The sequence below is a fragment of the Serinus canaria genome, chromosome 4, assembly GCF_022539315.1.
Source record: "Serinus canaria isolate serCan28SL12 chromosome 4, serCan2020, whole genome shotgun sequence".
NCBI lineage: Eukaryota > Metazoa > Chordata > Aves > Passeriformes > Fringillidae > Serinus > Serinus canaria.
Window position 1 is genome coordinate 38,829,469 of NC_066317.1, and position 24,907 is coordinate 38,854,375.

At 38.4% G+C, this 24,907-nt stretch overlaps 1 protein-coding gene across 1 annotated transcript in view; it reads left to right on the forward strand.

Moving 5' to 3' along the window:
- The first annotated feature begins 2,283 nt into the window (after positions 1-2,283).
- The window catches only part of TENM3 (teneurin transmembrane protein 3), a 236,638-nt gene continuing 214,014 nt past the window's right edge, over positions 2,284-24,907 (forward strand). Inside the window, exon 1 of the mRNA XM_050973933.1 lies at positions 2,284-2,434. The gene's annotated coding sequence lies outside the window, so the exon portion shown is untranslated. The remainder of the gene's footprint in view (positions 2,435-24,907) is intronic.

The following is a 24,907-nucleotide window of genomic DNA, read 5'->3' on the forward strand; positions in this document are numbered from 1 at the left end:
TGACTCTTGGAGGACTCAATATCCTGCTTCCTTCACAGATCCATGGCAGTCTTATGTAGAGGGAGTGCAATTAATGGTGCCCTCTGAGGGCACAAATTCAAATGTGCTCTGAAGCTCTGCACAAGCTGACTCTAAGCATCCAGTTCCCCTTCCTCCTCCTTTTAAGATCTGAAAGTATATATTCCTGAAGTAATGAATTACTTAGTAGGTTTTTCCATGGCAGAAAGTGCTTATCCATAGGTACTCCATTCAAGCTGTTTGGAAAAGGGTATTTGTGTCACCTAATACCCCATTTATTGCAGCTAGACCCCTTGGAAGTGATGCTGAGAATATGAACGTTGCTGTGGAGTTGTTAGAAACTTGCTTCCTTAAACTGATTATATTATATTATATATTAGTTCATGATTTCATCTCCTAGCTTTTTCTTGGCTGGTCTTGTAGCTATCACAGATAGGAGTCTGTCCAGAATTTGAACAGCAAAAAGACTTCCATTTTCATCAAACTGCCCCAAAACCTAAGTGGAGTTTGTCAATAGTGACTATATTAAAGTTTCTCCCTTGTGCTCAGTCAAAGGACACATAGTCTGTTGCATATCTGACTTGAAGAGCTTCAGGTCAAGATGTAGTATTAGTGCATTTTTTATTAGTGACTTTTCCCCACTGCCAGCCACGACTGCCCTCATCAGGACCTAGCTACTGAGACCATTGTTGTCCCCTGTTTTACAGAATTCTACTATTTCAATCAGTATAGTCTTTGTTTCTATAGGAATTGTGTGAGCTTTTTGGATAGTATTAAATTTCTCATGAATAATACATCTGAAATATGTGGTTTTATTGCAGCCTTCTACAGAACAGTGTTGAAAACATATTCCGAAATGGTATTATTTTCCCTGGAAGTATTGTATAATCATTAACAATGTCTTGATCTGATTTTTGGCAAAATGTGGCTTCTGGGCAGCTGCTGTGATAACTTGGCCTGCGTCAGCAATGGATCTTGTAATAGGGTGAGAGAGAGTTAAGTTAGTTGTTATTAGCAAAGGTCCAAGGTGAAAAGAAAACCATAACAGAAGTTTTGTAGACATTCCTATGTACCCCTGCATTTTCTAAGCCAGCTCAGAAGGGTGTTTGTGTAGTGACTTTAAGAATGAAGTTGGAGATATCATTCCCACAGACATTTTAAAAGAGTTCCATGTTCCAAAAGGAAGAAGTTAAAATAAAATTTAAAAAAAAAAATTAAAAAGAGAAGAAATAATATTAAAACTCAGGTTCTTTTACTAAAGACAGAGGCATGGACTTCAGTTTGATTACCAGCCAATAATAGGCTTTTATTTTTTGAATGAGTACATTGGTATCTGCATATTATGTCGGAATCTAGTTTTTCTTGCACTCTACAGTATTTCAGAAATTAATGGAGAGTCCTGTGAACACCGTATTTTGTATCTATTATTCGATAGCTTTATGTGACAGCTAAGATGCATCCAGATCAAGCTAGAACTCCAAAGGCTTCATTAGCAGAGGACTTGATCATAGATTGCCGAGTGTTTTGAAGTAAGCAGAGTGTATTATATTCATGCCTCTACAGACACGAAGAAAAACTGTCTCCTACGGCGGTAAATGGAGGGGGAGGTGTTTCTGTTTCAATTAAAGCCCAGGTGGTGCGTGATGAGGGGGCCGGTGTCACATCTGCGCGCTCACAGCTGCGCTCTGGTCCCGGCCCGCTCCGTGTGCTCAGCCGCGCTGTTCCTCGGGCTCCGGCCGCGGCCAGACGCGAGCCCGCCTTCCGGAGCCGACACCGACCGAGCCGCTCTCCCCCGGTGCCTCCCGGTTGCGGCGGCGGCTTGCACGGGAGGGAGCAGGCAGGTACTTTACGCTGATATCGCAACTACCTCGAGCGGCAGGGAGTTTATTTTGTGTCTCGGGAAATCCCCGCTTTGAGGCGGATGCCCGCGGCCCCGCGCTGCCCGTGAGCCCTACGAACAGCGCCGCGGCAGCGACTCCGCGCTCTCCGGGAAGGCTCCTTCTGCCCTTACCCGGAGCTCCGGGCCGTAGGCGCTCGCTGCCGCTCGGCGAAGCCGCCGCCGCGACCCCGAAAGGGTTATGCGGAGCCGAACCCGGCCGCCGCGGGCTGTGTGGGGCCGGGCCGGCGGCGCGGGGCGCAGACGGGGCCGGCGGCGGAGCGGCGCGCGCGGGCCGCCCGAGGTGGGCGCGGGGCGGGGCGCGGGCGGGGCCGGGGCCGGGGGCGGCGCCGCCGCCTCATTGCGCGGTTCGGGCAGCGCTGCGAGGAGCCGCGGGCGGCCCGCACTGCCCGCCCTGCCAGCCGAGGGTGGCTAAGCCGGGAGGGAGCTGCTCGCGTCCAGTGTCTGGCCGTGCTGCTGAAAGAGCCCGACCCGGTGTCTGGCTGGGATGCGGTAGGAGAGATTCGCGAAATCGGAGATGTAAGAAATGAGAAGTTTTTGCATAATTTGCATTTGAGGTATCGCATCTCGCTGCGGAGTGAAGCCTTCGAGCTCCCTCGCCCGACTCTGTTATGCTCGCATAATGGGAAAAGTGTAAAGTGCCTCTGATTATCGTGCTTCCTAGGGGATGCGATACCTGCTGCACTGTGTGTGTGTGGGGGGGGGATGTGGAAGAGGTTGTGTTCGCTCAAAAGTCTAGAAAGAAAAATGTAACTTTACAACAGTGCAAATTATGCAAATAAAAGTATTTAGAAATTAATCAGCCCAGATTAATTTCTAAAAGATTGAAAAATCCTTCATTTAAAGCTTAGTGTAATCTTTGACATTTCTGTGGGCACCTGAAAAAAAACCAGCCCTAAAGCAGAGCTTTGGTATGGAAGTACAGAGCTGCTGTGAGCAGACACATTTCTGTCTGCTTCTCATTTAAAGTGCCAGCTCCTTCTTTTTTGTATACCTAATACACGATACACATGGAAAATACAGCTGTGTCACAAAGTCATTCTGTATTCTTAAAGCTTAATATAATCAAATTCATTGCCTAAAGATGGTGTAGTTGAAGATTTGATCCTTTTTCACTGAAGTGGAAATACTTTCAGTAATTGAAAGCAGATTCATGTCTGGAGTTGTACAAGCCAAGGTTTTCATTTTTAAAATAAACCTTTTGTTCTTCAGCTTTAAATATTTCAGTGAGCCATCCGGAGACCTATGTTAATTGCTAGAGTAGACTTTAAGAAGGATTGAGGAAAAAAAAACTGAGAAAGGTATGTCAGCAATTAAATTTACTTAAAATAATAATGTCTGTATTCCAGTGCATGAACATACCATTGCAGTTTTTGTGCACACTACGTTTTAGTTTTCCTGTTCATCCACAGAATATGAATCTGAACTACCCATCTGTCTGTGGAGTTTGTTTATTTTAAACTATCTTCGCTTCTGTTCACCTTACTTAGCCCGTTTGCCATTTTTTTAACAGTTTATTAAATGAAACAGTCAGAACTTTGAAGATTTGGGGAAATACTGATTTACTCCAGTAAACAAACCTGACACTTTGTGGTGATAGCTGTCCTTTGTTAACTTTATGTCTGTTTTCTGGCTGATCCTGTGGAAAGCTTCAAAAACCTTGCTTTTCTAATATTTTAGCAATGGGAAAAGAAACTTAGGATGTGAACTACCAAACTCCCAGACAAAGACTGAGCTGCTCTGGAGCTGTTTGTTAGAAGCTTTGAAGGTAGAGAACAATGGAGGCAGGGGAAGGGAAGTACCTTCCCTCCCTTAAGATCTCTAATTCACAGAGTAAATTCACTGAAAATGTGTAGAAAAATTACTGAAGATGGCAAGAGTCTCCTATTCTTCAGAAAGTGTATTAATTTCTTAATAGACACAGGGATCTACTTGCCTGATGTTAAGTATAACCTATCATTAAGATAAGAATTTGTAATTTGTGTAATGACACTAAATAGGCTGGATTTATTCCCATGAACTTCTTGATGGTGCACGCAGCTGGTCGAGTGCACTTTTCCTTCATTCAAAAGGTAAATCTTTTCCTACATCCTCAGTAAGTTCTGGTGGAAATATTTGTGTAAAACCCAGGAAAGTGCTCAAACAAGAACAGAAAAAAAACTAGCTTACCTTTTTTTCATCCATCAGTTTGGAGTTCAAAACTGTCAAGCAGCTCAGTAGCTACAAATGAGATGTTAGAAAATTTTTTGATTAATCATTCTGCAATCCTGTGTGGAGAGTGGCCTCATATTTCACAGTATAAGGGTATTTTTCCTTTCAAGGCGTTATGAAAGGGTGTGTTAAAATTTAGCAAAAAACCTACAGCAATGGGACCCTTAAAAAGGCGTTTTATGTCTAGGTGGCTTTGTCTTGTCATTTTTACTTTCTAAGCTTTCTGACACAAGAAGTTAAATGTTCCACGGAGGAGAGGGTATCTTTTTTTCCATTTGAAGAAAAGCAGCCAAAATGGTAGCTGCCTAGGAAAAATTGATAATTGATTGAATAAAAAAAATATCAAATGTCGTATCAGATGTGTGTTTATTCTGCAGGTCCACACGAGGAATGCTGCCATACACCCATCAGCTTTGAAGTCTGATTTTTATTTTTTTTTTTAAATAACAGATAGTGAGTTAGAGGTTGAACATTGAAATTAACTTCTATAATAATGTCGAATTTTAGTACTGAAGAGTTTTTCCTTTGGCTTGAGAGATATAGAAATACCTGTAAATATCAGTATATGATGCAAATGTACCCAACTCAGGGAACTGATCTTGAGCTGTATTCTTTCAGTTCAGATGTGCATCTGTGAAGATTTAACATGACTTTTCAAGTTACCAGAATGGTCTTATAAGCAAATATGAGATCAGACTTGATAACTTCTCTTCCTGTAACTTATATTGCTTCCCAATTCACTTGTTGAACTAAACAAGGAAATATAAAACGTCCTGATATGTACGCTTTGTTTGACATAGACATTTGAATGATGATATGAGAAAATAGGATTTCACCGTATTGTTGTCCAAAATAAGAAAAAACATTAGCTTTCTGTCCTTTCTGTATGTGTTCAAAGATCTTATTGTTGGTTGTATACATTCTGAATACTTCTATAGGCTACGTTCTGTGTGGGTTTGAAGGACTTTTTCCAGAGATAGTTACAGATTTATGTATTTCAGAATAGCAAGAGGGCTTTTGTATGTTCAGTAGTGTATGGAGTGTGAGGCTGTGAGCTGGTGACCTCACTAATGGTTTGAAGATGTATATACCTTTTAGGTTTGAAGATTTTTATATAGAACAGGAGATCAGGATGAAATAAAGCAACTGTACTTTAAAAAAAGTTTGTGTAGTTTTCCAGTTAAGTTAACCTTTTTAAATGTTAGGGACAAGTGGAAAAAATGGCTCTTGTGTTCCTTTAAGAAGTGTCACTCACATTAAAAACTGTGAACAAAATAGGTAGGTGACTGAAATTCTCTGAGTAGAAAATAGTCATTCGTCTTCTTTGTCTAAGATTAAGGAATTCAGAGTGCAATTATACATGAAAACTTCAGTACTCACTCAAGGTGACAGCAAGGTGTGTAGTCGTCTTTTGAAATTGACTAAGGCCGCCATTTATCCAAACTTGAAACAAAATAATTGTTTTGTGTAAACTGCTGTAAAGTAGATTGGTTTGAAGCAAGTCTTTTAGATCTAAAAAAAAAGTTGTCATTTCAAGAAAACTTCGCATATCTGGAAACAGTATATCATTCTAGCCCAGAGTGAACAGCTTATTTATGGCTTGGTTTTTACAGCAGAAAGGACTTTGCATCGTTTCGGTATATGAATCATTGCAAACTTCATGGTTTTGATACTGTAATCACTGATTTTTGTATTTACTCCATGAAAGTACCTTTACAGGAGGTTTAACTTCTCCTGTATTCACAATTCAGGAGTCGAGTCTGCATTAAGTGTTACAGCAAAAGATTAAGCCAAATACGTGAACATGTTGAAATTTGCACAAACTATTTCTACAACTCAAAGTAATGGTGGCCTGACAAAATGGCAGAGGTGGATTTGCTGTAGTTTTTGAAGAACTGCATTATGATCAAACTGATAAAAGACATGTGACTGGGTTTCTGCATACTTAATTTTCTGTGGCAAAGGAGCAGCAATTTTGGCAGTAGCAGTAAGTTAACATATCTAGTATCACATTGAGTTACGTGTTTTTATCTTTCTGATACAACTTGCTGTTTTGCCACTTTCTTGCTTTTGAAGGTGATTGAGACCTATACAGCAATATTTCTACGATGATTAAAAGAAAACCAGATTTAGAAGGGAAAAAAAATTAATCTAAAATAAGATCTCTTGCATCTCTGCATAACTAACATCCAACTGCTTTACCAGCTTTTTTATTCTTTTTATTCTATTTCAGTTGTTATTAGTCCAAGAGCTATTGACATGGGGCTTTTTTTTCTTGGTATCAAGAAGAATTAGTGTCCTGGAGAGTTGTTTGGAATATAAGAATGCATATTAATCAAATTAAAAAAAAAAGGCAACTGCTATTACAGAATGATGTTATTTGGTTGTTTTTCATAATTGTAAAAATCATAAAAAAACACTACCTTAAGATTTCAAATTGACATAACTGCCAAACTAATTTTTAAACTGCTTTAATTTTCACCTCTAGTATAGTTGCTGACCACACACAAAGGGGAAAAAAAAAAAGGAATGGAAATGTTTTTTTAGAGCAGCTTTTGGTTTAATCATATAGACCTGCTTTTTCATAAAACATTATTGTAGCCTTTCATGAAGTATAACCAGTTTCAAATCTGCAGAAATTTCAGAGTTGTTAATTTTTGCAGAACATTTTTTCTCTTAAGTTAGAAACTGCATTAAAGAAAAGACTGTTGTCCAGGGAGTTGTAAAAAGTAGCCTGGAAAGCCTCTTATGTTCTTTCTTTTAAATAGAACAAAATTGCCTTACGTAGCAAAGTTAACTTTGTTAACCTTTTATAATTATTTAACCATTATTTCATTTTACCCCCTGCTTAAACATTGTACATTAATGCAATAGACACCTGGCTGTGCTCTTAAAAGTTTATTTGTCTTTCAATTCCTGTGATAGTAGGGGGCAGTATATCTCCTTAATTATCTTTGTTCAGGGAAATGTTGAAAGGCCAGGGTAGTTAAACAAGGCCATTTGGATTTGCAGTAAGGTCGAAGTCAGATGCAAGGAAAGTGGTTAAATGCATTATCATCTTATTGAGCCCATCATCAGTAAAGTGACCTTGATGGAGGTGGAAAAAGCCATTTGGCTATTTTATGACAGCCACCTCTCTGCTGGCTTTATCCCTGCCAGAGTGTATTTCAAGTAGCTTTATCACAGTCTTCTCTTGTTGATTTGAAATCTGATTTTTCTTAATTACGGTTAACGAATTAGAGGCTGAACAATGAAATTAACTTTCTAATAATGGCAAATTTTACTACTGAACAGTTTATCTTTTGGCTTGGGAGATCTAGAAATATCTCTAAATTGACTGTTAAGGTGACCTTTTTGTTAATTATTATAAACCTGCCTTTAAGGATTTCATTAATAATCACTGGTTTTTATTCATTACTCTCCTGCTTTTTAGACTGTTTTTAGTTACTATGAGGACAAACATGCCAACTTCCTGCCCTGGCAGCAGGGACATTTTTTGTTTGACTGTGTGTATATTTATGTTTTTATAAAGATACTCAAACCTTGGGAGGCCTGCGACTCAGCTGGAAACAAATAGTTTAGAAAATATATAATTAATAGTTCAATTTCTATCTCATTTGTGTTTTGTAATGGTAGTCAGTATTGATGTCTTAAAGGCTTATAAAAGTATAATTCCAGCTATTGGATGTTAATATAAGTGTTTAATCAAAATAATCTCAACTGTCCATCTTCCCTTCTTTCTTTTTTACGTGTCTTTTCTCATTCAACAAAGACTTCTTTCCTTTTTGTAAAACTACATTGATTTCAAATTAACAAGGTAATTTTCAATTTTTGGCCTTTAAAAGAACTTAGTGGTATTTCTTTTTATAGTGCTCCCTGTCTAGGGATTGGCATAATTGTTAAAGGAATTTAAAACAAATGCACAAAATACAAGAAAAGACAATAACAGGAAAACTGGATCCAAATTTGACCACCTGAAGGTACAGGTTAATTGACTGTGACTCACAGCAGAGCATTAAAAATTATTGGAGACTAGAGGGAATGATTTATAAGAAAAGATGAGAAGAAAGAAAAAAAAAATGCAGCATAGTCACATGGAAGAACCACCTGAAAGATTTTTGAAGACCTTGTGGACTTGGATGATGGATCTAGATGCAGTAAGATAAAGTAAGGACCAAAAAAATGAGCTGCGTATCAAGGCACATTTTGTAATGGTAGCATCCTGGAGGCTATGGAAAATATCTCAGCACAGTTCATAGAAATACAAGTATTTGAAATTTGAAATACAAGTATTACTTGTTTTGTGGTAGTGTGTTGAGTGGCTGTTACACCTTTTGTTCCCAAGTTTTGATTATATTTTGCCATTTTGAAGGCAGATGATTTTAACTTCTACTTTGCAACCTCTGAGCTCATTCTCTTTAACACATAGGTGATCTCCTGAGAAGAGAGCAGGTTTCTCTTCCCATTATCACTTTTGTCTTTGGAGCTGGAAGGCATCTTATAGCTGTTGCCTCACCAGTTTTATATGTGTAGTTTTATACATTACCCCTGGGTTTGCAGTATTTCTCTGAGACAGGTTCCTTGGGGCAGTTAAGATTTTAAAGTTGCCAGCAATGTTTTGGTGTGTTCTTTAGTACAGGATTGTGGAGTCAGAGTGTATTCTCAGCATGAGGCAACATCATCCAGATGGAGAGAGACTCTCCCCTTTCACTCATGCCAAGTTCCCCTAGTTTCTCACAGACTTGCTTATTGATCTAGTTGCCTATATGATAAAGTGCCCTTTGCTTACGTAGTCCAAAGAACTTTCTTACATTTTTCTTTCTGTTTAATTATTCTTGCTTCCTCCCCAGCTCTCTCCTTGTACTTGTCAATCATGTTCTGCAATAAAGCAGAATGTCTGTGTGTGTGTTTCCATATGCCCAACCAGAAGACAAGCCTTTTGAAGGCAGACACATAGAGTCAGAGTTTGAAAATGTAATTCTGTCAAACTGTCTTTTTTGTCAGATGACTTCAAGAGGGTTGCCACACAGCTAGGCCTATCCATTGTCTTGTAATGATACTGAATCTTAGGATCTCTTCTACCAAGCAAGAGACAGGCTGTAAGATGATGCATCTTGGGCTGAAGAAGGTTTCACTGACCCTTGACAAGTATGCTGAAGGTACTGACAATATTGAAGCCTTTTCTGTAGACTGGAAGTACCTCAAAGAACTTTTCTTACCCTGTCTTCCTTTTCTTTTGCCCCTCCTTGACAATTTTGGTTTATGGAGCTGAGCACATATTTTATTGCCAGGAGAGTTCCTTTTCAACAGCTGTCCTTTCTCCAAAGAATGCACTAAGGTTGGTAACACTGAATGGGTATCTTCAGAGCATTTCAGACAGTCTTATTCTGCAAACCCTGCTACTCCTCATTTGTATGAGAACCCAGTGTTTACCACCCTATTTTTCCCTTGAGGTCAAGGAATCTTAAACAGACTTTTCAGTCAGTGGGTTCCTCTCTGGATGTAAACCCTTCTCCCCTGATGATTTTCCTGTCAGTGGCATTTGGATAGTATTTTGAGTTATTCCTCAGCAGTTCTGCCAGCTTTTCACACAAGACCTGTGTATTTATCAATTCTCTTTTCTCATTTCTGCCCTCCAGCTTGTACATTACCCCCTCATCCCTGGTCCTTTCCACCTAATCCTAATTTACTGCTGATCAGAGCCATGGCAGCAGAACCAGTTACTTGAGGTGAAAGAAGAAGAATAAAAATAAAGCCTACATCAAAGTTATGTTTTTGCCTTTGAGGCAATTGGTTTTGCTTGCAGTGATTTTGGTGACACCAGGCAGAGCTGAACATTTTTCATTCTGCTTGTATGTTGTTTGCTTTTGTTTCCTGTAATGCAACTGTACCTCATAAAATAATGGGTAACAAATTGTTCATTTTGAGTGCTGGGTTTCACTTTCCAACATACAGCAGAGTTTCTGCTAAAATCGGTTATTTGATTTTTTTTTCCCTGTTGTTTTTTATGTGTGTGGAGTTTCCATGTGCTCTTAAGCCAAATGTGGTCAGTATGCAATGGAGTACATGGGGATTTTTACTAAGAAATACAAAAATGTACTGAGTCCTATAGCAAACTGAATTACCATTGCTTCATGAAAGTAGGTTTATTTGGTATAGTCCATATAGAAATTATAACCTTTATAAACATCATTTGTAGACTGAGCTGTGTTAGTCTGGAACAGCTAATGTGTGCATGTGTATAGTTTGAATTTTAGCCAAGAGAAGGAGTCCCCTACATTCAGCTGGCTGATGTTCCACTTGTGTTTGGGGCTATAACACAGCACCTCTTTAACATCCTACCTGAACATTGAAATGGAACAGGCCATGGATGATGGTAAGTCCAACAAAGCAGTAATACTTGAGAAGTATTGGAAAGTATCAGTCCTGCTTGCCTGCTGAGAGCTGCCTGCAGCTCAGAGTGGTGCGTTGCAGGCTAGCACCTATTGCCATGAGATGTTCCCTCCTTTCTTGGGTTTCCCAGATTTTACAGTGTGGTGGGAGAGGACAATGAAAGGCAAAGAATAAACCAGCCAAGTCCCTTTCTTTTTCACTGTAGAGAGAAAAATTAGATTGTAGAGGAGAGATAGATGCGTAATCTTTGCATACAGTAGCAAAGGGAGCAAGCCAAGGTCCATTTCCTGTTACAGCTCAAGTATCACTGATGTGCACAAGTGCTTCAGGCAGCCTGGGGATCTCATTCATTCAACCTGCTGTGAGCAGTCTGTGGTTCATACCCTTCCTTGAACTGTGGGGGTGTTATCTGGGAGAGCACCGGTTGTTAGCCAAAAACTAAGGCAGGAACAATACTACCAGTTCCCAATTATTGATGATTTTTAGCAGTGTTTACCCTCAAGCTTGCACTAAACTGCTCCTGTTGAGTTAGTGCAGATATAAGCATTGAACCTGAGGCTCATGCTAGGGAAGAGAGGGAAAGGGTGAAACAAAGGACACACCTGTGTCTCTAAACAAATTGGTATTTGAAAGAAACAACTTTGAGCATATCGCAAACAGCAAATTCACCCAGTATATTTGTCTCAGAATATTTTTCACACTACCATTCTAGTTAGGTCTGGATTTCTTTGGTTTTTTCCTCTGGTGATTTCTGTATGGGCCTGTGAGGCCAGGGCAGGTAGGAACCCTTTAAAAAGTGATCCTGACAAACCTGGAGACTCTCTTCTTAAGAAATAGTAGTTATCTCTGTTTTACTAATTCTTTATTCCATAGATTCACTTCCTGTGCTAAGAACATTTAAATGATGCTTTTGCTTCCAGGGTTTTTTTGTCATAGCTCTGAATTTAGGATAATGAGTTTTTTTAATTGCTTTAAAAAAATAAGAGAAAACCACACAAGAATATGAAATGTCAGTTCCCATTCAGCACTCAGCTGAGTTGAGAGGCTGCATGCATAACTACCTTGCAAGTACTTGTTCTTGCCAGATTTGTTGCTCCTGTATCAGTGAAATCAGCTTGAAAAATGTTCAGCTTTGCCTCATTTTCATGTACATTTCCATTTTTTTTGAGACAAGTAAAAATACTGCAACTCATGTTGATGGTCATACTCAAAGTGAGATAACTAAGTAACTAGATGTGTTTTGATGTCTTTTCTGCTGGATGTAAATGTATGCAATATGGTTTTTTTAGTTCACAGAAGTTCTTCCTGTATGCGCTCAACATTTTGAGTGTATTATTCTCAACATTTTGAGAATAATAAGCCTTTGTATCATGATATTCCTATTGCTACAATCAAATTTTAACCTGGTTGAAAAGCATATAAGTAGTTCCTTTTGCCTACCCATATGAAGAGCCTAAAGAAATGCACTCATCTCTGTTGTAAGTCAATTGTAACTCACACTAAATGTCTTTCCGTGGCAGAGGAATGACCTAGCTAGCTTATGCTTTGGATGGAAGTACATCTCCTTTTAAAAAAGCCACTGTTGTTTTTTTAAATAAAATTATTAGCACTGATGTATAGAAGACAGATTTTTGTAAAGTAGTGGACTCTGCCTCTGCAAGTTGATCTGTTAATCCTTAATCTGTGGCTCTCCCTTTCACTCAAATGCAGATTTGAATTCTGCAGACAGACCTTCTACCTTTGCCTATCATAATTCTGGAGAGCTCTTCTCCACCTCAGTAGGATTAAAATTAAGCCGAAAGAAGGTATTTGTTTACTTGTCACAGACAAACAGGTAGTAGGCAATTCATTGTCACTGTCACAGTGTCATGCTTTGAGGTGACCCAAGGTCTTTGACTGAGCAGATGTGTGTGCACCCGCACAGTTAACGTGCCTTCTGTCCGGATAGGCTGGTGTTTTCAAAAGAGACCTCTATGGTAAATGTTTCACAGACAGAGTGGAAGAAGGGTTATTTTACTGCTCTGGTCATTTGGGAAAATGTAACAGTAGCATATTATAGATATGATTATATATATGATATATAAATATGATATAGATGTGATATATGATTATAGATATTATATATATATTATAGTTTATAATGATATGATAGCAGTAGCATATTATAGATATACAAATTAACAATAATATTTATACTTTTCTCTGAAATACCTGAGTTTTGCAAGTATCTGTGGCCTAGTAAGTAAAGCAACCTGAATTAAATTGGGAAACCAATTCATCTGTGTTGAAGGTCACAGATGGGATCTGAAGTCTGAATCTCTGGAGTTTCTAGATTCTATAACAAAATAGGGATTATTGCCTACCAGAATTATTTCCAGACCATTTCAAGATCTGCTCTTTCCTTGAGAGCCATCCCTATTGCATTCACATGTCTGCACAAATACCCCTTGGTGTCCCTAGTTTCACATGGCTGCACAGAGCTATCTAAGAAGGCACAGGGCCAGCATAGTCCTGGTACAGTTTGGACTGGAAACCACTAATCTAGGCTACTAGACCCAGGCATGGCCTATTGAAATAAAATATGAATAATAAATTGACATATTATCAATATTTATAAAATATCTTGGACTCACAAGGAAGAAATCCAAAGCTTTTAGTTTCCCCCACCTCTTTAGAGGAAATTTGTATACAAACTGACTAATGCACCAAATTTCAGACAGCTGTGAATTAAAACCACTAAGTTATGAATGCCTGAGAAACACAGTGCATAGTAGAAATGACAGATGCAGCACAGGAATGCTATAATAACTTAATGTAATAAATGCAATAAAATCAGAAATCAGCACCTTCATGATTCAGAAGGAGATTACAACTAGACACATTTCTTTTGTAGACAAATTCCCTGCTATGTGGCAGCTGTAGCACTAGCAGGTCTTTACATGCCCGCGAGAGCAAATCAGGCTTTAAAGAGAAAGTGCATTTGAAACTAGCAATCAGTGTTTTTAAAATTTTTTTATATCTTTATTACAAGTATATGTAAAGTTTGAAGTGTTGTCTACTTGAGTAGAGTTCCCTGGAACAGATATCTAGTGTTTGTCAAATGTGTAATACCTTTATTGGCCCTTCTCAGATTGGGAACTCTTAAAATCATAAGGTAACAGAATGTTTATTTATTTTAGGTGTTTTGTTGATGTTAAATGCAGGTACCTTTCAGATGGCCAGTATTTGAGAACTTGAATCCTTTTCATTCCATGAAATCCTTGAGAAAGAGGAAAAAGCCATTTACTGAGAGACTTGTTAGTGTTCTTCAGAGCCATCCTCTTTTGGCTTCCATACTTTGTAACTGGTTACAAGCACACAAATATAGGCTTGTGGTTTTTCTGCTGTCATGAAACACTCTTGAAGAAAGGATTTGGAAAGCAGGTTTGCGGGAAATAAGGTAATCGAGTATTTAAAACTCCTAAACTCCTTCATTAGCGTAAGAGAAGAGGGTGTTTCAAGTTGTTACTTGCATTGCAATGTGTAAATAGTAACATACTATCAAAACTATTAGGCAACTGGCTACCAGCTAGTTTTATTGGATGACAATAGATTACGAGTGTGGTTTGCACTTCAAATCATAAAAAGGTACAATATTTATTACAATAAATACATTGAAAACCATAGTCTTGCTATCCCTTAGACAATATTGAAGAGTTTAATCCCAAGACACTTAGAAATACAAGTATAGTGGGATATGCTTGATAGGGAACATACCTCCTGTATTTCCTACTAAAATTTAAATGTTGTTTGAATAGTATAGTTCCTACTTGTCTGTGACTGATGTTAAAACTTAAATCCTACATGTTATAGTGTTAAAACTCACATCTGTAGCCTATAAAATAAATAATCTTTGATAATAGGAATGGAAAATGGGTAATAAATTTATGTTCATTAGTAGTGAACAGAATTTAAATGTGTAGGTCTCCAAGGACCAGAAAAATGTTTTTCTTTCATTATTTCTACAAGGCTTTGTGTAATGCCAAAATTCCTGCATGAATAGGTATAAAAAAATCAGCTAATCAGAAAGTCACACTAGTCAAATGAATATTTTGAGTAGATAATATTTTTCCTCTTGAATTCTTGAATATATCATAAAACGATCATATAGTTGTTGAAGAATCTGTGGTTTATTAGCCTGTGTAAATTTGCATCAATACTGCAAAATTATGTGTTTGCTACTTCATGGAATAACAGAATTTAGATTGCAAACTTACAAATGCGAAGAACGTGTTAAAACTCTGGCACCTTTTCAACCTGTAAAACTTCCTCACTGGCTACTGCAGATTGATTTTCATAATGAAACAGTGGATCATTTCTTGTAAGAAGTTACAAGGTTAGAACTATTGCAGAAAACATGTCAAGAATACAATGAAAAAACCCGTAAGCTGCTTGCTCTCACTTGTGGTAGACCAAGGCTGTGACAGGAGCACAAGTTATAGGCTTGCTTTTTCCAAAATATTTGCAGGAGTGGTGTAGGTGTATTGGCAAGCCCTGCACCCTGTTCACAGTGGTAGAAGCATCTGTTATTTCAGGGAAATGATTTTGGCTTCTGTTGTTTCAACTGAGTTCTGCTGCTGATGCAGTTATATCTGTGGTAGAACATTTTCTGGCATAAACATTTGTTTAGAAATGTCCTTAGGGTTTTTTCCTCCATTTCTATTATGAAAACTGGTCTACCATCATATGCATATGTTTATCAATTTCTTACAGTTTATATAACAAATAATAATCTCTTATGCATAAATATGTTGTCAGCTGTTTCACATTATTATTTTCCTTGGGAACTCCACAATGGCATTTTTATCCAAGAAAAAACCTAATTGGCTGCACTAAGAAAATACTGACAGTAGCCACACACAGAGACATTGTCAAACCAAAGAGGTATTACGCTATGCTCCTTACATGTATTGAGTTTGCTGTAAGGGTGCTCCAGTGACTTAAAACAGGTGCTTGCAGAAAACTGAACATGTTACATTTTCTCCTGCGTGCCCTATCCCAGTTATACACAGCCCTGGAAGTCTTATCTCCACTATATTGGCAGTTCAAACTAAGTTTTGTCCCTGAGGCTTTTCAGCCTCCTCTGAGCTAAATCTTGGTATAACTCTGATTCAGCTGGCTTCCTGGGGTAAGGTGGAGGGTTGTAGCACATGGAGGATGAAGAAGAAGAAACCTGAAGTTTGTATTGCTGTGCTGTAATAAGGGTGCAGTATCTGTGTTAAAAATTTTTTTTTTGCTGGTGATCCATGGACACTTGTGTTGCTGCTTTGTGTTGGGCACACTGTTTCTCAGGGTGGCTGGCATAGCTGAGAGAGGCGTTGCTGACAGACTCTGTTTCAGATATGTTTGGTGTAGGCATTAGCTGCCTCTGTTATGAAAACAGTTTCTGGCAGGATTTGTCTGTTTGATTTTTTTTAAATCATTGTTTCAAAAAATAAAAACCCTAAATAAATCAAAACCAAGACAAATCCAAATAGCTGGAACAAGGTGCTGTTTTAGAGATTGTATAATTATTTGTAGCGCAGTGGGCTGGCCTGTATTTGTGTGAAAATTGTTATAACATGTTTAAAATGAGAAGAAAATAGCAATATATCTGGAAGTTAAAACCTCTTCCCTGCATGTGGCTTACATTGAATGTGATAATGTGCTATGCATTCATTAATTTAATACAAAAACACCATCTGTATAACAAAGATCAAAATAACTTCTGTATTTTATCCATATTGAACCAAATAGCTTCCAGATATCACACAGCAGGAAGAGCAAACACCTCATACCACATTTCCCCACCTCTAGGGTACCATTTCCTTTTATATTCTCTCCTTACTAGTGTCTTACTGGGCAGGGTGAGTTTTCACTAAGGGGCAGCTGATTGTGTATTTCTGAGCTGTGCTTTACTCCCTGACTGCATTTTGTTAGCTATGCTGTCCATTCTTACCAGTGTGGAGGGATAACCCCTCAAGAGGAGAGGTGCAGCCCAGCATGCTTCGTGCTGGAAACTCACTTGAAATGGCCTCATGGCAGAGTACATTTTACCACATACCTTGTCTGAAATCTTCCTCATTTTTGTATCCCTTCTTGTTGATATCTGTTCTGATTTGTTAATTCCTTATTTCTTTTCATATGGATTTTTGTTGTTTGGTTGGTGAACTGTGTTCTTTTGTTCCCCACTGCAGACTTGGGTTCCTTTTTGGTGCTTCTTTGCCATTTGGCTGGAGCCAGCAGGGCTTTTGGCTTTGGCTTATCTGTGACTGCACTGAACCCGTTAGTTCTGGTTTAGACTAGAAATATACACTAAAAAAAAATCTAGAAACACATTTTTGAAGCAATCTATGCTGGTTTAAAGGGAGAAAGATGTGAGGCACCTTGAGTTTTAGGGAGATGTGAGCATCAGTGACTCTTCTCTAGCTTGCCTCTCCATTTCTTTCTTTCTTAGTTGATAATCACTTTTTTGTTAATTTAGTTCAATCTCAGTGAAAACTTGAGGATCAGGCTTTATTCATTTTCAGAAAACCCCTCAAACTGCATTTCAGTTCAATGCTCTGCTAGAAAACAGACTAATTTATGGGACTATAGAAATTCACATAGACCCTGGCTTGGGTGCATGTTGGCAGACAGAGAGAACAAGCCACGTTTAGGCTGTCGTATGAGAGTTGTACATACTGGCTTCAGCAAGAGCAGGGCTGGTCGCAGGATTAACTTTAAGAAGTTTCTCACTACTTAATCTGCAGTGGCTGCTGCTGGGATGTTTGATGCATCTCCTTTTACCATTACTGCTCTTTTGCTCAGACCTGGCCTTTCCTAATCCAGAGTCAGTATTGGTGTGGACAACAAGGTTGGAAAATGTCTATTTAGGAAATGAAAGGTAGCTTACTTGCTATCTTAAGGGGAGCCAGGACCCACACTGGAACTTTTTTATTCTTTGCACTTTCAAGTTGATGTGAGAGGAAGGATCAAATAATTTTCAAAATTCAGATAATTACTAAGTAACTTATTCTAAGATTAAATTTTCATTCTTACGCGAAAGCTCTGAACCTTGCAATATTTCAATTAGTAATACTTGTTGACTTCAAAATGCTTTCAAATCGCCCGTGACAATATCGGAAGAGATACCGTGGACGTTGTGACTAATTATGAGAACCGCATGTTAGCATTGTAACCAACTAGCTTTGCCTTCCTCAAACAAAAGAAAGGATTTCTTGCAGAAAGTCTGTATCTGTGAAGAGCAATAATCAAAAATGATTGGCATGTATCTGAGCAGTTACGATTTTGGTATCCCAGTTCTAGAACTACTCTGTTATTACTTCCTCTTTTGCTTCAAAACCTGACTTAGAGCAATAGACTGACTTGCATAAAATAAAATAATGGGGCTTGTTTCCAAATGAAGTCTGACGATGTACTGTAACGTGAAGATAACCAGCTGAACTTTGCTTGTTCTCAAAATAACTGCAGTGTTGCATAGATCTGAACAAACACCTCAGTATCTTTGAAGATATTGTTTTAAGGTAGCTTTCTTTTAGTTCCTAGATGGCTATTTACTAGCTTGTAACTGCTTTTCTAGCTTGTCATCCTCTGCTTCTAGTTGCTCTGCAAGCATGTGGGCTGCCCAAGGCTTTAGACTTAACAGGCGCTGTCCTGTTACCCTGTCTTGCTAGTTGGTAACATAAAGTAGGAGTTAAGGTTTCTGCTTAGGTCAAGTTTTAACAAAGACCCCACTTACACTGGCAGTGTAAAGTAAGCAAGCCACAGGGTCTGTTACTAGAACAGACAAGTTCATCACTAACCCAAATTTGAAGGGGCACAGTTTTTGCAAGTGGAACAAGATTTTGTCAAGGATTCAAAGCCTTTCCATTACACAGAAGTTCCGAACATGAGTGTAATAGACAGGATTTTCAATTCTTGTACTCAGGGACCAGAAAGGATAAAAGGAAATTTGTTCCTGCCACTGCAACCCTAAATCTTGGGGTAGAGTCATTCTCTAAGACTGTAGCCAGTCTTGAGACAACAGTTCACTGCTGCGAAGAAACTTAATACAGAAGGAAAAAGAAAGAGGGGCAGGGCGGGTGATGGTGGGGAAACAGCATAGTTTTCTGTTGGGTTAGCAAGTCAAATCAGTTCCCCATGCAGATAGATGGGTAATAAAGTGTGGAGAGGGGGAGCTGGGAATGGCTTTGCTGGAGCAGGTGGAAGGTAGGGTGTGGTGACCCCTTTTTGGTGGCAGACAATGTGAATAGCTCAGCCTCAAACTATTTCTTCAGCCTTTGTAGCACTGATGTCAAGTACTGTGATCTTTTAAAAACCTGCATCCTGCTTTGTATCTTTTTTAGCATTAAACTGAAGTATTAGTGGTGGCAAACTGGCTTGAGTTTCTGCAGAGGTGTGTCTGATTCTGTGCTCCACCTAAGTCTCCTGTTCTTTGAGGTGTCTTCCTTGCACTTGGGATGTATGTAGGGGAAAGATATATTAGTTAAACATGTTAATTGGTATCAGTAAAAGTGAAGATTTTGATGCTGACTTGCAGTGTATTTGCCACTTACTTACTTTTTAGTATACCCAGTGGGATATGAGAGTGAACTTGTCCTGCTCTTATGCAAGCCTCAGTATGCTTACTGTGCACATTTGTGCAATTGCTTGAAAGAAAAAATCCCTTCAATCGTCTGTAAACCTGAGCAGCTGTAGTGGCTTTCTCCACAGAAAAATGAAAGGATTCTATCTCAGACACCCTGTGAGTTTGCTTCCAGTGTCTGGCTGCAGCTGTGCCCTGGCAGCACAGGAGCATAGACCTGCCTGACAAACATGCTGCGGTACAATCTGGGCCGCAGTTGGTGCTCTCCCCAAAGCTCTGCTGCTCAATCTCATTGCTCTCCTTTTCTCAGAGACCATGCACTCCTTACAAACACCTGTCAAACAGCTGCACAAGGTGCATGCAGGAAAGCAGTTTTTAAATAACACAGCTCCTTTAATAGCTAGTCTGCAGAGCAGAGTGAGCTGAGCTTTTTGATTTTCACAGAACTGAATGTTTGTGAGTTCTCTGTAGCACACACTCTTATGGAAAAGGACAATCTGCAATCACTTTGGCAGACCTAGATGCCGTGTGGGTGTCATACAGTATCCACTGTTGGTTACTCACAAGGTAGAGATGATGAGGAAGTATTTTGAAAGAATAAAAATTTAAAGGCCTGAACTTTATTTAAAAAAAAAACAAAACAACAAACCAAACACAATATTGTTGTGCTCTCAGTGTATGAGTCTCTCAGCTGTTGGGCCCTCAGCTTCAGTACTATGGTGATTTTATAATCTCTTGAACAAAACAGGGGAATGATGGGCAAAACTGGACAGCGAAGCAATAAAAAATTCATTGCTGATTTTTTTTTAAAGTTTTTTTTAGTAAGCAAAAAGGTTTATGCTGAGTCATCCCAGCTTTCTCCTCATGTTTCATTTTGCATGAGTTTGCAAAGAAGATGGAGAGATGCCAGAATTCAGGGAGGAGATCCCATGTAATCCTGTAGTGTGCCAGAGAGGAAAGGCTGGGCAGAAGGATTACATGTTCTCCTGATGTGTTCATTTATGGTAATGCAGCTTTGCTATTTGCCAACCAAATGGATACTTGAAAGAGGAGATTAATAGTGGAGAACATCAGCTCAAACCTACCATGGCTGTTTGAAATAAGCTTTATGTCATAAACAGTATTTCTTTAAGGTCATTCTGCATTTTAGTTGTTTTACTGCAGGCTCTTGCTAGCTGATTGGAAACTTGGCTTGTGAGATCAGGTTTGTTCTGTGGTTTTGTTAAGAGTGAGAGTGTTAGATGTGGTGTGAGGCTGTACAGCCTTTTCCAGCAGTAAATCCCTGCAAAAAGGCCTCACAGTATCAGTGTCACAGGGATATGCTTTTGATGTGCACTTGTAGCCCTGGGGGTAGGGACAGCACACGGCCTGTGGGCACTGAGCCTCTGCTGGTGCTGGGTCTCAAACTTGTTTGAGTCTTGAGCAAGTGCATGAATCTTCAAGTCCAGTTTGTTCCAAACCAGACAATGCCCAAAGAAGCAAATCTCTTAAGGTATCGTTTAGCATCAACTATTTAATTAGTATTACTGATGGTAAAGGAGAAGTGAGTGTGGTATGGCAGCATACAAACTAATTTTGGTTTTGAGAATTGATTATTAATAATATTAAGAAAGGCATTGAAATAGCTGTTGTGGATCCCTCTTCTGGAAACAGAAAGAATATCTTTGGTGCAATATTTGCATTTCATAAGCTTTGCTGAGATTCATATCAAGTGTAAATAATATGATAAACTGTCTTGCAGAATTTAATAGGAGATAAGCACCAGTTTTAGTGCATGGAGAGATGGCTGTTCGTGATAAAGCTAAGATTATTATCAGCAGATAAAATTTTGTATTTTCCACAATACACTTTGTTTCCCAATTTTAATATAAAATGCTGTCCAAAAATGAACTTGATTCAACTGGGGGGAGGAATTAGGAAACAAGAAAAAAGTGTATTTTTTTTTATGCTTTATTTTTTATTTAACTTGTTTTTACTTGACTGTTGGTTTGTAGTGAATCATCCATTCTGTTTCTCAGTAGAACATAGATATTAACTCTTGCTTTTAGTGGGATGAAGAAGGCAACTTTACATGTAAAAGTTAATTCTTAGTAAAACAGGAGATATTTGTAAAGAGAGTAGATAATCCAGATAAATTGCAGGTTCACAGCAGTCCGCCTTTTACTTAATCTTTGCTGAGAGTAGATTAGGAAACCAGGTTAAATCAAACAAGTTGTGCTTTCATTTCTGAAGCTTCATTCCAGGCTAACACTGAGCATGAAAAATGCTGGTTGCCATTTCATGGAGTGAAGGTTGCCAAATCCACAAACTCTTCCCAGACTCATTTGCTGGCATACAGGGACTTCTTGGCAAGGCAGCATTTCAGAAACACTCCCACATACACTACATGAAGCATTTAGCAAGTGCCAATGCCCCTTTAGATTTCTACGTGATAATTTTTGGTGCCGTTTTTTGTAACCAAACCTAACGTTATCTGAGGAAGAATCTCACAAATTCCCTGTCATAATATTTTACTGCTTTGTAGGTGGTTTCACTGCCGGCTCCTAGCAGCTTTGCAGCAGCAGACATTGCCCTCCATTTTGAGAGGAATGCACTGTCTCCTTGAAATGGCAGCTCTGGAATGGATCACTGGGTGTGTTGTCAAGCCACATTTAAAAAATAAAAAAAAAAGGGGGGGTTCAGAAGCTTTTATAGGCTCAGAGTAGCCATATTGTACAGAAGGTGGGAAACCTCGCTAGACAAACATTTCTCGAAGGCCTTTCCCCATCAGGAAAATCTTAAATTTTCCTGCCAGCCCTTGGGATTGCCCAGGCAGTGTCCGTAACCACCTCAAGTCTGAGTGCCCTCAAAAGGCTTTGAATATTCCCTGTTGTCAGTAGGAAATGTCTTTGTACAGCACTAGTGCCTCCATGGGCACTCCGTGTTTTGTTGTACACCAAGTGCTGCTGCTGGGGCCCCATTGGTGGTGAAGAGTGTCAATCTGGGGCCCCACAGGTGCTCAGCAGTGTGCAGGCTGTGAGGTTCATTTTGACATGTAACCTTCATTATTGCATAATCTGAAATTATTTTGTGTTTCAAGCATGTTAAATGTTCACCTTACCAAGTTCAGCACTTTATGAAGTTAAATCTAAAGCACACCGTTGTGACATAAATCTGCAGAGGGAACATGCATGTCAGTGGATGTCATCCTGCAGTGTTTGGTGAAGACCTTTTTGCAGGACTAAAATGTTTTAGTACCCAGGTAAAGTAAGCTGAGTAACATGGGGAACTCTAGTCTTGTTGCTGTTAACTGCCTAATTGTAGCATGTTTAACAGTCAACAAATTTAATACTCTTTATGAAGGGCATGTAGGTGCAGTGACAGAAGGGTATGACTGAAAGATGGACTTATTTTGGGAAAACTAATTATAATGGCATCATTTTACTTTTCTATTATTGTTGCCCAATTTTGTCGTGCTCCTGGTGTTGCTATTAATATCTTCCTAAATGTCAAATTCAGACTGCTGATGGTGATCATCTCATGTCATATTGCTAAATATATACAGGCTGTTGAATGTCTGATGTAAATGTTATGCCAGACCTTCTACATATGCATATTAGAAGATTTCTTATGCTAAATACTTGCTATCAAATACCTACTTAACTGTTTTCCTCAGTGGTATACAAAACAAAATGAGACTCTTTTTTCTAGGAGTCATCATGCTATTGTATTATTTTAAATGATCTGTGATAGGAAAGATCTCACTTCTGAATGGTTGTGACACTAAATGATGTTAAGTAAGAAATTCCAGATATATCTTCACTTTCAACTGAAAGCTAATGTCATTTCCTTATAAATGTTTCTCTGAGAGATCTGAATGCATCAGACTACCACCTAGCAGTCAAATGAAGAAAAGCAAAAAATGCCTGAGGGACATTCTTAGTAAAACTTCCTAATATATTTTAAAAAAATGTTCCTTATAGTCTGGTAAATTCAATACAGCTTCAATTAATAATGTTAAATAACTCTTTATTTCTTTTCTCTGAGTCATTTTGGAAATGAAAAGTCACTTTCCAACATAGGGTCTTAGGGCCTTTGAATTAGTTGGCTGCATGTGAATGAACACTTACTATGTGCAGTGTAAGTTGTGTTGTTCAGTTCACTTGTTCTTGAAAGCACCTCGTGCAAAATTTTTCTCTGATATATATTGCATTTCATGTGTTCAAGCTATTTGAAGTGTACAATATTTGTAATTTGGATTGAAACATCAGTTATATGCTGTTGGAGCTGCTCTTTAAATGCTTTTCTTTGTAAGAAATAACCTGTAGCTTCACTATGTAAATAAGATTGCAAACATAACTGAAAAATATAGTATCTTGTTGTTACTGAAAATGGTTGCAAATATCTGTGGAGATTACATACCAAGGGAATAAGATTTCACCTTTATCGTGGTTTTGTGATGTCTCCAGTGGCCTTTAATATCTGCCCTTATGCTATTTTCATGGTTCAAAAGCAAGAGCTTGAAATTTTAGAATTATAAATGTATGTATTATATTCCCCACATGTGCCAAAAAAAGTCTGAATTCTAGCACATGAATACGTAATTGTGGGATTTCGACAGTGCCTGTATCCTGTTAGAACAGCAAACCTTTGCATATCAATTCTGAAGAAATGAGGGATGCCATTTGTTTTTATTAAGCTGGGATTTGAATGTTTGGAGGAAGCATTGGGGGAGGCATTTCTTTTGGAAATGGGAGTAATATTCCTCGTTTTTGATGTTAAAAGTGTAATTTTTTCCATAGTGACAATCTTTATTACTAAACCTAGGAATATGTACCTAAAACAAATATGCTTATTTTCCATTTCTGCTTATAACTTTGGCTTTCTATTATTTTAATTTTCAGGGTATTTTCTGTGTAACGCCAAAACCAGAATTGAATATTCTACTCTCTAAATGTAACATTGTTTCTTTTTTATGGAAAGGGCAGTGTATTGATTACACTGAGAATACTGAGACATTGAAAAGTCTTCATTCTATTATGAAGTCATAAGGGAAATTAGTGAGTGATGCTTTTCAGTCAAGGAACTTCAGAATAAAGTTAAAATTAACTATTTTGGTGGACCACAAACAAAGAAAAAGACAAGAATAAAAGAACAAGCTTGCAATTCAGCCATTTCCTTCCTTTTTTTTAATTCATAAACATCTTTCTATCTTTTGTGCAGCTTTCTACTCTTGTCTGCTTGCTTAGTCATGTATTCCAAATACCAAATTTGGGTTTAGACCTGTCTTATATCCCAACCAACTTTATTGACCACAGGAAATTTTAATTCTTTTTGTATTTTTCAGCATCGGACTTTGAGGCATTTTGTACTATTTCTCTAATTATGCTTATGAAGTGACATTTGGGGAACCCTTAGGGACTGTTGGGAAATGTTTTTATAAAGGTTGCTGCTCAGTATAGGATGTGGGAATAATAAGTTCTTTAATGGTAGGTTCTGTTTGCTTACAAGGAAATTGTATCCTACATTTAGTAAGGATGTCAGTGCGCTCTTCTTCGTGCAATAATTGTTGTCTTCTGGTATAAAATTAAGTCAAGAATTCAGTACAATTAATTTTAACTCAGGCTTATAATTTTAGTGCATTTTGTGTTCATGGTGAATATGATTATTCTTCAATGTTTGAGATTAAGGATGGCTTTATGAGCTCATCATTATAATTGTTGATCTTCATTTTAATGTCTTGTGTTTCAGCATAGGGTGTGAGGATGATTTTGTTATGAGGGATTCTTGCAAGAAGTCCATAT